Source organism: Hevea brasiliensis, chromosome 17 (assembly GCF_030052815.1).
Source record: "Hevea brasiliensis isolate MT/VB/25A 57/8 chromosome 17, ASM3005281v1, whole genome shotgun sequence".
NCBI classification, from domain to species: Eukaryota; Viridiplantae; Streptophyta; class Magnoliopsida; order Malpighiales; family Euphorbiaceae; genus Hevea; species Hevea brasiliensis.
In genome coordinates this window covers 30,510,640-30,520,968 of record NC_079509.1, presented here as the reverse complement: position 1 = coordinate 30,520,968, position 10,329 = coordinate 30,510,640, and the positions used below count along the sequence as shown (strand labels likewise).

The following is a 10,329-nucleotide window of genomic DNA, read 5'->3' as shown; positions in this document are numbered from 1 at the left end:
TAAAATAAATAAAATAACTAAAATAAAATAATATGCAGAATGTGTGTTTACGTTTTTGGGTAGACTTAATTTCTGATATTATTTGTAGTATTATCCGTTTAAAATTTTGTAAGGTTTATTATCATTGCCCTAGTAAACCATACTAGTTGACTGGACTGGATAAATAGGTAATCTGGCACTGGGTACTAAGTACCTCGGACCATCACACCATCGGTCACATTGTGTCTCCCGGTGTGCAACAGAACAACTAATAAGCTGTGATAATCATCAGGGATAAAACCCGAGTGTAATAACTCAAATAACATAGCCAAAGGCTATTATGTCACAGAATGGCATGGAAAGCCATGAAAGACAGAATGGCATAAAGCCATATGCAGTATTGCTAACAGAACCCTATTGGCATGCCAACCTATCCAAACCAATCTTGCTAGGTATACTAGGGCATTTTACACTTTTAAGTTTCACAATTTTTGAAATTCAAGTTTTAGGGTTACTATTCCATTCATTAGTCAACAAAAATGTTAACTTTTGCATAGGCAATAGGTACATTAGTTTTAATACTCCCAACATACCACATTTTACATTCTAAATTTGTTGGTATTGATTGCCAATACCATTTCTAAACTTAATGTTAATTGGACATAATTTTTAGTTTTCATGCTTTGTATTTACTATTCCATTAGTCATTTTTACAATGGGAATTTGGCAAAATGATCAACATGAAAGTTGTTCCTTATTTTGTTTAGTTGCATTTCCTTTTTTGAGTCACTCCATTTGGAGTTTTGTAGCTCAAGTTATGGCCCAAAAACCACAACTGGCCAGACTAAAATTTTTCCATAATTTCTGGACTGACCAAATCTACAGTACATGAAATAGTGACTGTAACTCACTTTTTGAATATGTTCTGGTCATAATTTGGGTTAGCTTTCTTCATGAAAGTTGTTGGTCTATATCTCAGGTTGTTGCTGGTAAAATGTCAGTTCAATTAGACCTTTCTACACTGAGTTATGGCCAAATGACCAAACACTGTTCATTTGGTCATTTTGCCCAAGCAGAATGCAGGTCACCCGGATTAGGGCAATCTTTTGGTCCACTTGGTTTGGTTTTCTGGGCATGATTTCTTCACCAAAGTTGTGCCATTATGTGTCTAGTTTCATGTCCAATTGGCCTTGCACCAATTGAACCTCTACAATTCAAGTTATTGCTACCCAAACCTACTGGACTCATGCTCAGTCCTGCAGGTCACCAAAGGAAGCCACACCAAACTCCAATCCCACTACACAATTCACTTCATTTTTTATTTAAATAGAACCAAATGGTCACTAATTGACCATTAAAACCTACTTTCATCATCACATGATCAAAGTCTTATTTTTCACCCCAAACCCTAACTCAAACATCACAAACCATGCATTATCATTGCATTTCATCAATTCACTTAAGAGATACACATTAAGGGCAGCCATACTAGCATGTTAGCTCCATAAAACTCATCACAAGCATACCCCAACCAAGGCTCCTGAAATTTAGGGATGGCATACAAATGGTATTCAACAAATTTTCTTTGTAATTTACACTTACTTAAGGTCCTTAAACATGAATTCAAAGTAAAAACCAAGGTTAGGTCACTAACCTCTAATGGAGTGAAGTTTCCCACTTGCTAGAGTTCTTGTTTTCCTTTTCCTTTTGCTCCCAAAAGACTCACCAAGATGCAAGAACACTTTTTTGTGTTGGGAGTATAGGGTTTAGTGGGGTAGAAGCTAGTGAAATCAAGCTTTCAAAAGCTTGAAAATGGATGGCTATGGAGGGAAGGTCACGGAAAGGAAGAAGAAGAGAAAGAGAATTCTGATTTTTTTTAATTTTTCAGCCCAATTTGTCTCTTTTAAGTAAGCTTATGCCATGTGTCAAGATTGGATTGGTTGGGAGAATCTTAATGACATCATTGTGATGTCATAATTCTATTTTCTTTCATTTTCTCTCCTTTTCTTGTCTATTTAATTGCAATTAAATTTTTAACAACATTTATTCATATTTTATGTTATATAAATTATTTATTTAACTGGACAAGTTGGCCAAAAATCATCTCTGAAGATGAAATGACCAAAATGCCCTCTGTTTGGCTTAACGAGCCAAAATTATCTGTACTAATTGAAAAATTTTTCTAAACATTTTCTTGGCATTCTAATGCCATAAGAATTTCAATAACCCTTCTCTAGAGTTCCAATAATTATTTTATAATTTTTTCCCCTGGTCTAGGGTTGTTAACGGCCTTCACCGTCACTTCCCCTTCGGGTTACTAATCCCTGGGGTTTCGGCTTGTTTAACCTTAGTGTATTTGGTTTCTAAAATTTTTCCTTGATTTTTATGAGCATTATTTAGTTTCATTATAACTCCTCACTATAGTCTATTTATAATTTCAAACATTTTAGCTGCCCAGACCGACATTGGTCACCGGAACAGTAGACTGTACGGACTAGCTAAAGTGAGGATGTTACAGAGGATGTTACAACACATAAGCTTGCCAAATGTCTTTTAATAATGTAAGACGATTAAAATTAAGATTAAATATAGGTTTGACACTTGGCACAATGTAATTGGGTCAATTAAACCTAGAGCTAATCAGAAGGTGACATGTGGCAAGGGTTTTAAGTGGTGCGCTAGCTATATAAGTGTAAGGATATAAGAACAAATTACACAAGCTACTCATTCTCTTTGTGCTGCCACCCTTGGCTGCCATTCCCTTCTCTTCTTCTTTATCTGTCATTAATTCAAAGAGATTAGCAAACAATCTCTTGAATTAAAAATACTAAAAATTGTTTCTAGTGTCCTGTTTACATCTGTAATATCTCAAAAGGCAAAACTTGATTTTCTAATTCATAGAAAAAGCTTTAAAAGCTGTTTGACACACTTGAATTGTATAGATGTTTTTAAGCACATTTGTGTTCTAAATCATAGCATTTAGATAAGTATTTTCATGCATAATAGTTGATTTCATTAGTTTTCGTAAATTCTATTGCCAAGCCCTTAATTCCATGTTTTCTGCATTATTTTAGGTGTTTTGATGAAGCCCCAAAGGATGGATGTGCATAGGAAAGCCTAGAGAGGTAAAAAGACAAAGAATTGCTGCTGATACAAAGTATACGGGTCATGTAAACCAAGCACCAGACCCATGTAATTCCTTATCAGAAGAAAGCCAAGAGAATCAATGAGAAACACAAGTGCACGAGTTATGTAAGTAGACCCATGTAATCTGTAGGGACCCGTGTAAGTCTCTGCTGGGCACAAGCTTGAAGAACCTTATGGGAACAAAAGTACATGGCCCGTGTAATCAGGCCCATATAGTTGGCACAGACCCATGTAACTTTTTGTGCCAAAACAAGACCACGCGATTCTCCTGCAGCAAGTTACACGGCCCTACTTTGTAGGACCCGTGTAGTGACACACGGGCTGTATACTATGCTACAGCCTGTTTTCTGACTCAAATTCCCCTCCTGTTCTCTGGTTTGAACGAGACTCCTAAAGCCTTTCGGACTCAAAATGACCTAACCCTAGGGCAACCAATATAAATAGAAAAGAAAACACTAGGAAAGGGCAGCCACTATCGTCGGGAATGCTGCTGAAGGTTGTTGTTGTCGTGCTCTACATCAGTACCAAAAGAAGTCTTTCAGCTGAAGCTCCACAAGATCAAAGCTAAAACTCTCTTTGGTTCCTTCATTTCATCTCCTTAGATAGAATTTTATTACTTTATTTCTTTTACATAACTCTCCTTTTTTTTTATTATTTCTTTTACTTTTTATCATGACATTTGCTGAACTTACTATGAGTGAGTAGTTTTCTTATTCTGGATTTGGGAGAGTAGCTCTTGTAATTATTATTATGGATGAACACTGAGTTTTATTTATTGGATTTGAGATTCGTTTCTTGATTTAATTTCTTGTGATCTTAATGCATGCTATGTGTTGGTATCCACTTAGTTATGATTATAGATGTTAATTGAAGGACTGAAAGGTAAAGATTAACATTAGAAAATCGAGATCTTAAACCTAGGAATTCTGACCTAGACATAGGCTGATACCTTTGTGGAACCTAAAAATTGGTCAAAGGTCTTAAAGGATTTTAATTAATTTGATCACCATGAAAATAGGGTTTAAGTTAATTAGAATACACCCTAGATGCCTTGAAAGAGGATCTAGGATAGCTTAGGACTGATTTCCATCAAGGAAAATGATCCTCAATTTAGTAAATAAACGAGATAACATCCCTAGTATGATTCAAGTGTGAAATCTTAATTCCAGAATTACTTCAAATAAATCATTTCGTTTTAAGTTTACCATTTTAGTGTTCAAAGTTAACAAACTTCATTCCCTAAGTATTCGATAGCCTAGACAGTCAAGATTTCTGTGTAGATTGGTACTTGCTAAACAAAATTCCTTATGGGAACGATACTCTACTTATCACTTTATTACTTGTTAGCGATATGTGCACTTGCTAGGGAATTTTGTTTTTAGTAATATCAAGCGATAGGCGATTTAGCTGATTTAGGCAATTATATTTATTATTTAATTTTATTTTACTAGTTGTATTTCTTATCTTTTCTCTCAGGTACCCGATCTGGTATATGACCAGAACAAAGCTAGAAGAAATTTTGGACTGTGATTCAGAAATAGACAAAACTCTGAAAGCCATCAGAAAGGAAAGGAAACATCAAGAGCACGGTCAAGGAGATCCCAAAATCTCAACCATGGCCGATAATAATGACAGACCAAGACTCTTGAGAGATTATGGAGCTCCATCTGTCCAAGGATTTCAGCCCAGTGTCACTAGACCCACAGTGGAAGCTAACAACTTTGAATTAAAACCAGCATGGCTCCAAATGATTCAACAAACCCAGTTTGTAGGTTCACCAACAGAGGACCCACACTACCACCTCCAGTGTTTTCTTACCTTATGTGATACATTCAAGATGAATGGAGTGTCTGATCAAGCAATAAGACTCAGAGCATTCCCATTCCCCCTTCAAGACAGGGCAAGGAAGTGGTTACTTTCTCAATCGGCTAGAACATTCACTACCTGGGAAAACCTCTCTCAAGCTTTTCTAGTAAGGTATTTCCCACCTGCAAAGACTGCAAAGCTGAGACTTGAGCTCAACACCTTCAGACAAAAGGAGGGAGAATCACTCTATGATGCATGGGAAAGATATAAAGACCTACAGAGGGAATGTCCACACCATGGCATAGAAGATTGGCTATTGGTGCAAAATTTCTATAATTGATTACTACCCTCTATAAGGAGCACAGTTGATTCAGCTGCGGAGGGTGATCTAATGGAGAAAACAGTGCCACAAGCACTTGAACTCCTAGAAAGGGTTGCATACCATAACTATGAGTGGTCAAACGAAAGAGGAAATGCAAGAAGAACTGCAGGAGTCCTGGAAGTAGATGCCCTGAGCATGATAAATGCCCAGTTTGATCAGCTCACAAAGAAACTCGAAAAAATGCAAGCCAACGCAGTTGGTACAAATAGTCAACATGAAAGCAGCTACGAAGGAGGGTATATGAATTTAGAATACAACAATTTCAACAAACTTACAGAATAGATGACCTATGTGAATAATGGAGGAAACTTCAACCAGAGACAGCTAAACAATCCGTATTCAAATACTTACAACCTTGCATGGAGAAACCACCCAAACTTCTTATGGTCCAGTCAGCAGAACTAGCTAATAAACAAGCAATAAGGGTACAAACCTCTAGCACCCCTTGGATTTCAGAACAGAGGTCAGAACCTTGCACAACCATCACTGCCTCTCCCACCTCAATAACCTGAACCAAAAATGACTATGGAAACCATGATGGAAGGATTCCTAGCAGCTCAACAACAACAAACTGAATTGATTAAATAGCTGACTTTCAGAATGGACCAACTTGCTACCCATAACAAGATGCTAGAGAATCAAATTGCTCAGCAGGCAAGTTCTTCAAGTAAGGCTGTTGGATAACTTCCCACTCAACCAGAAATGAACCCAAGGGAGCATTGTAAAGCAGTTGCACTGAGGAGTGGGAAAACTCTAGTACAACCAGAGGTAGAATCAACAGAGGAAACCATAAAAAAATCTAAAGACCAAGTAGAGAAAAAGGAGGAAGAAGTTAAGAAAGATCAAGAAGAGGAAGCAAGGAAGACAAAGAAATTACCAGAACCATATCGGCCTCCCCTACCTTTTCCTCAGAGATTTCATAAAGCCAAATTGGACAAGCAGTTTGAGAAGTTTTTGGAAGTTTTACAGAAACTTTACATTAACATCCCCTTCACTGAAGCACTTTCTCAGATACCATTTTATGCCAAATTTCTTAAGGAAATTTTGTCAAAGAAAAGGAAGCTAGAGGACTATGGAACAGTAGCTCTAACAGAGGAATGCAGTGCCATTCTGCAAAACAAACTGCCTCCAAAGTTGAAGGATCCAGGAAGCTTCTCCATATCTTGTATCATTGGTAACAAGAAAATAGACAAGGCCCTCTGCGATCTTAGAGCAAGAGTCAGCCTAATGCCTCTATCAATATGCAAAAAGTTAGAAATCGAGGAATTGAAACCCATAACAATCTCATTGCAATTGGCTAATCGATCCATTAAATATTCTGTAGGGATACTTGAAAACAACCCTTTCAAAGTGGGCAAATTCTTCATTCTAGTGGACTTTGTTGTCCTTGAGATGGAAGAAGATGTCCAAATTCCCATCATCTTGGGAAGACCATTCTTGGCAACCGCCGGAGCCATCATAGACGTAAAAAATGGGTGATTAACCCTCAAGGTAGGAGAAGAAGAAGTGGAGTTCAACTTGTTTGACACAATGAAACACAAATTTGAACCTGATGAATGCTTCAAGGTTGACATAATTGACAAACAAGTTAAAGATGAATTTCATAAGACACATCCTAAAGATCCTCTTGAAGCATGTATTGTGCGCAGCCACACAGTGGATGATGAAAATACTGAAATAGCAGCATGTGCACAACAGTTAGCAGCTCCTTCACCCCTACCTTTAGCAAAGGCTTCCGAGATGGAGGATTTGAAGGAGGAACAAACTGAAGGTAAGCTCCAGGAAAATGCCGAACAGGTAGAGCTTAAACCTCTCCCGTCTTCGTTAAGGTATGCATTTCTGGACTCAAATTCTAAATATCCTGTTATAATCAATGCCAGCCTGTCTAAGTTAGAAGAGGAAAAATTGTTAAGAGAACTTAGGATCCATAACAAAGCATTAGGGTATAAAATAGAAGACCTGAAGGGAATCAACCCTTTGATTTGCATGCATAGGATACCCATGGAAGAAAACAGTAAACCCACAGTCGAACACCAAAGAAGACTTAACCCAAACATGAAAGAGGTAGTCAAGAAAGAAATTTTAAAACTTCTAGATGCAGGTATTATATACCCAATTTCTGATAGTAAATGGGTTAGTCCAGTACATGTAGTTCCTAAGAAAGGTGGGACAACTGTTATCCGTAATGCAAGCAATGAACTAATCCCTACTAGAGTAGTCACTGGTTGGCGAATGTGCATAGATTATAGAAAATTGAATGGTGCCACCTGTCACACCCTACCCCTCTGTAAGGCATAACGTGATCCCGTAGTATATCTAATGAATTACCAAACTTTGTCTACTAATAACCCATTAAATACACTACAAGGGATTTTAAAACTTTTCTTACTTCTTTTTATAGTGGTAAACACTATTTACAGGTGTTAAAATTTTTTTTAACTGAAGTGAACCCAGATAACACATTTGAAAAATTAATAATTTCTGTAAAAATTTTGGCGGAGTGCCATCCGTATTTTGAATAAAACAGTTCCTCAAAAACCTGTAAAAAAGCACTTCCTATTTTTTTGTTCAATCCCCAACTCCAATATTTAATCAACACAATATCTTTCTCAACATTTGCTAACTCAAGTCCACAATAAATTTCTAGTGTTTTCAAAAGCTAAGATAAAAGAAATATATCACAAATTTTACAAGCTAAAATAATTCACAATTTATTTTACAACTTCAACGTACAATTTTAATTTACAACTGCTCAAAACCAAGAACAATATATACATACAGTAATCATACATTACAATACAAAATGCAAAATATGGTACATTTAATATACCCAACGATCTCTCAGTGTAACATCCTCCCTATACGTGTTCTCATGCGTTCTCTTGCTCCGAGAGTCAAATATGATCGAGCAAGTCAGGATGTCAGGAACTACACTTCGGTGATAGTGAAAAGACATGTAATGATGAAATAAATAAAAAGAAAATACAAGAAAAATCAAACAAAAATGAAAGAGAGAAAATGAAGCTAAGTTAAGCAAGGCACCACAATGATGGGTGGCCCATGCAGAAAGCCGTTCTGCCCGAGACCATGAGGAACCCTCTGAATCTAATTTTGAGACATAAATAAAGGTTTATTGAAATGTAATTGACACTAAAAATATCAAAGAAAAATTAATAAATTAGTATAAAAAAAATGAAAAAATCGAGAAACAGACAAAAATCGGTGTTACCGAAAAATCGGGAATGTAACCCGAAGTGGGGTGTTTTGGTCATTTGACACATAGTGTTGCCTTTTGACCTCAATCTCCATTAAAAATAAATGATATTACACTTAGAAAATTTCAAAGAAAAATGAGAAAGTTAGTATAAACGAAAAATAAAAATTATAGAAATCGGCGGTACAAGGAGTAAATCGGTGTTACCGAAAAAGTCCGAACTTGACCCGAAGAGGGGGATTTTGGTCAATTGACACCTAGAGTTGACTTTTGACCTAAATGTCCATGAAAAATAAGTAGTATTAAATTTTGAAAATGTCATAAAAATAAGAAGTTTTATACATAATGTAATTAAAAGAAATTATGGGGACATAATTGAAATAACTATAAGTTTAATTATACTAATATTAACCTAAAGTGAGTGGCATATATTATATTCATAAATCTTAATTAGTGGAGCATTATGGACGTGTAAAAGCACTAAGTGGACAGATTTTATGAGGAAAACCATTCATTTTCTTCAATTCCACTTCCATGGCCGAATATGGGTCTCCATTTTTCCTCCATGAGAACTCATCATGCAAGCTTCAATCCTCCCCCATTTTCAACTTAAAACTCAAGGTTCCCTTCATCAAACTTTGTCTCCACACCATGGGAAAGCTTTAGGCAGCAAGAAAAAAGAAGAAATTTCAAGGTTTAGCAAGCTCTAAACAAAGGTTAGTGCTAGTTTTCCTTACCTCACTTAATTAAAATTTGTACTAAGGTTGAGATGAGTTGAATTATTGAAAAATTAGATGGATTGGATGAATATTTAATGGTGATTGAATTTGGCAGCCATGGAACCTAAAAAGGTTTGAATTATCTTTACATGTATTTGATGGGAAATGATATTGATTAAGGTAATTAGAGGTCCTAGCAAATTAACTTTATGTATATGTTGAGATTGAGTGATTGAATTAGGAGTTTGAAAGAATTGTTGAAGACCTTGGATAATTGTTGAATTGGGGCAGCCTTGAGAAGCATGAAAATGGTTAATTTATGCATATTATTGTTGATTAATGATGCTCAATTTATGTGATTATAAGTGGTAGAATTTAATTGTAAGAGTACATGTGAGGTTGACAATGTGAAAGTGGGTTTTGAACAAAATTTTGAAGACTTGGACAATTGAGCTTGAAATTGGCAGCCTATAATGTTATGAATTGTATTTGAATTTATGTAATATATTGATGAGATGTGATGGTATTAAATTGTGGGCAGCATGTGTAGTTAAAATGGAAGTGTTTGTGTAACATAAGTGTTGATGTACATTGAATTTGGGTGGATGTAAATGTTGAAGTTTAATGGTGTATTATGTGCCTTGTGCCCTTGAGTATTCTGCCCAGAATTCTTGCTGGAATTGCGTACAATATATATATAGAAGTGTTGTTGATTGAATATTGTAGTAATGAGGAGGAGAAGGAACATTAAATTGGGAGTGTATGAGCTTTGTGCAGGTTGTGTATTGAGGGCAGCACCTAAATGAGGCCATAAGTGCCAAACTATGAACCCAATTGGTATGAGGCCAATATGGGGTGAAACTAGACACCAAATAGGCCAACTTTCATGTAGAAAGGTTGCCAAAATTCTGCCTAGAAACTGACCTTAAAAAGTGACCAAATCCAGATTAGTGCATTTAAGGCCTGAAAACTGACCATTTGGGCAGCAGTTAGTGTTAAAGACATAACTCACTCAAAACAGGTCCAATTAACCTGCAATTTTGACCATGAATAGTTAAGACCTATATCTACAAGTCTTATGA

General features: G+C 36.2%; 1 non-coding gene across 1 annotated transcript; it reads right to left on the bottom strand.

Annotated features, from left to right (window-relative positions):
- Positions 1–5,128: 5,128 nt before the first annotated feature.
- On the bottom strand, positions 5,129–5,235 carry LOC131175637 (small nucleolar RNA R71). The gene has a single exon (XR_009145831.1). It is a non-coding gene; the product is annotated as a small nucleolar RNA R71 (small nucleolar RNA).
- Positions 5,236–10,329: the final 5,094 nt, after the last annotated feature.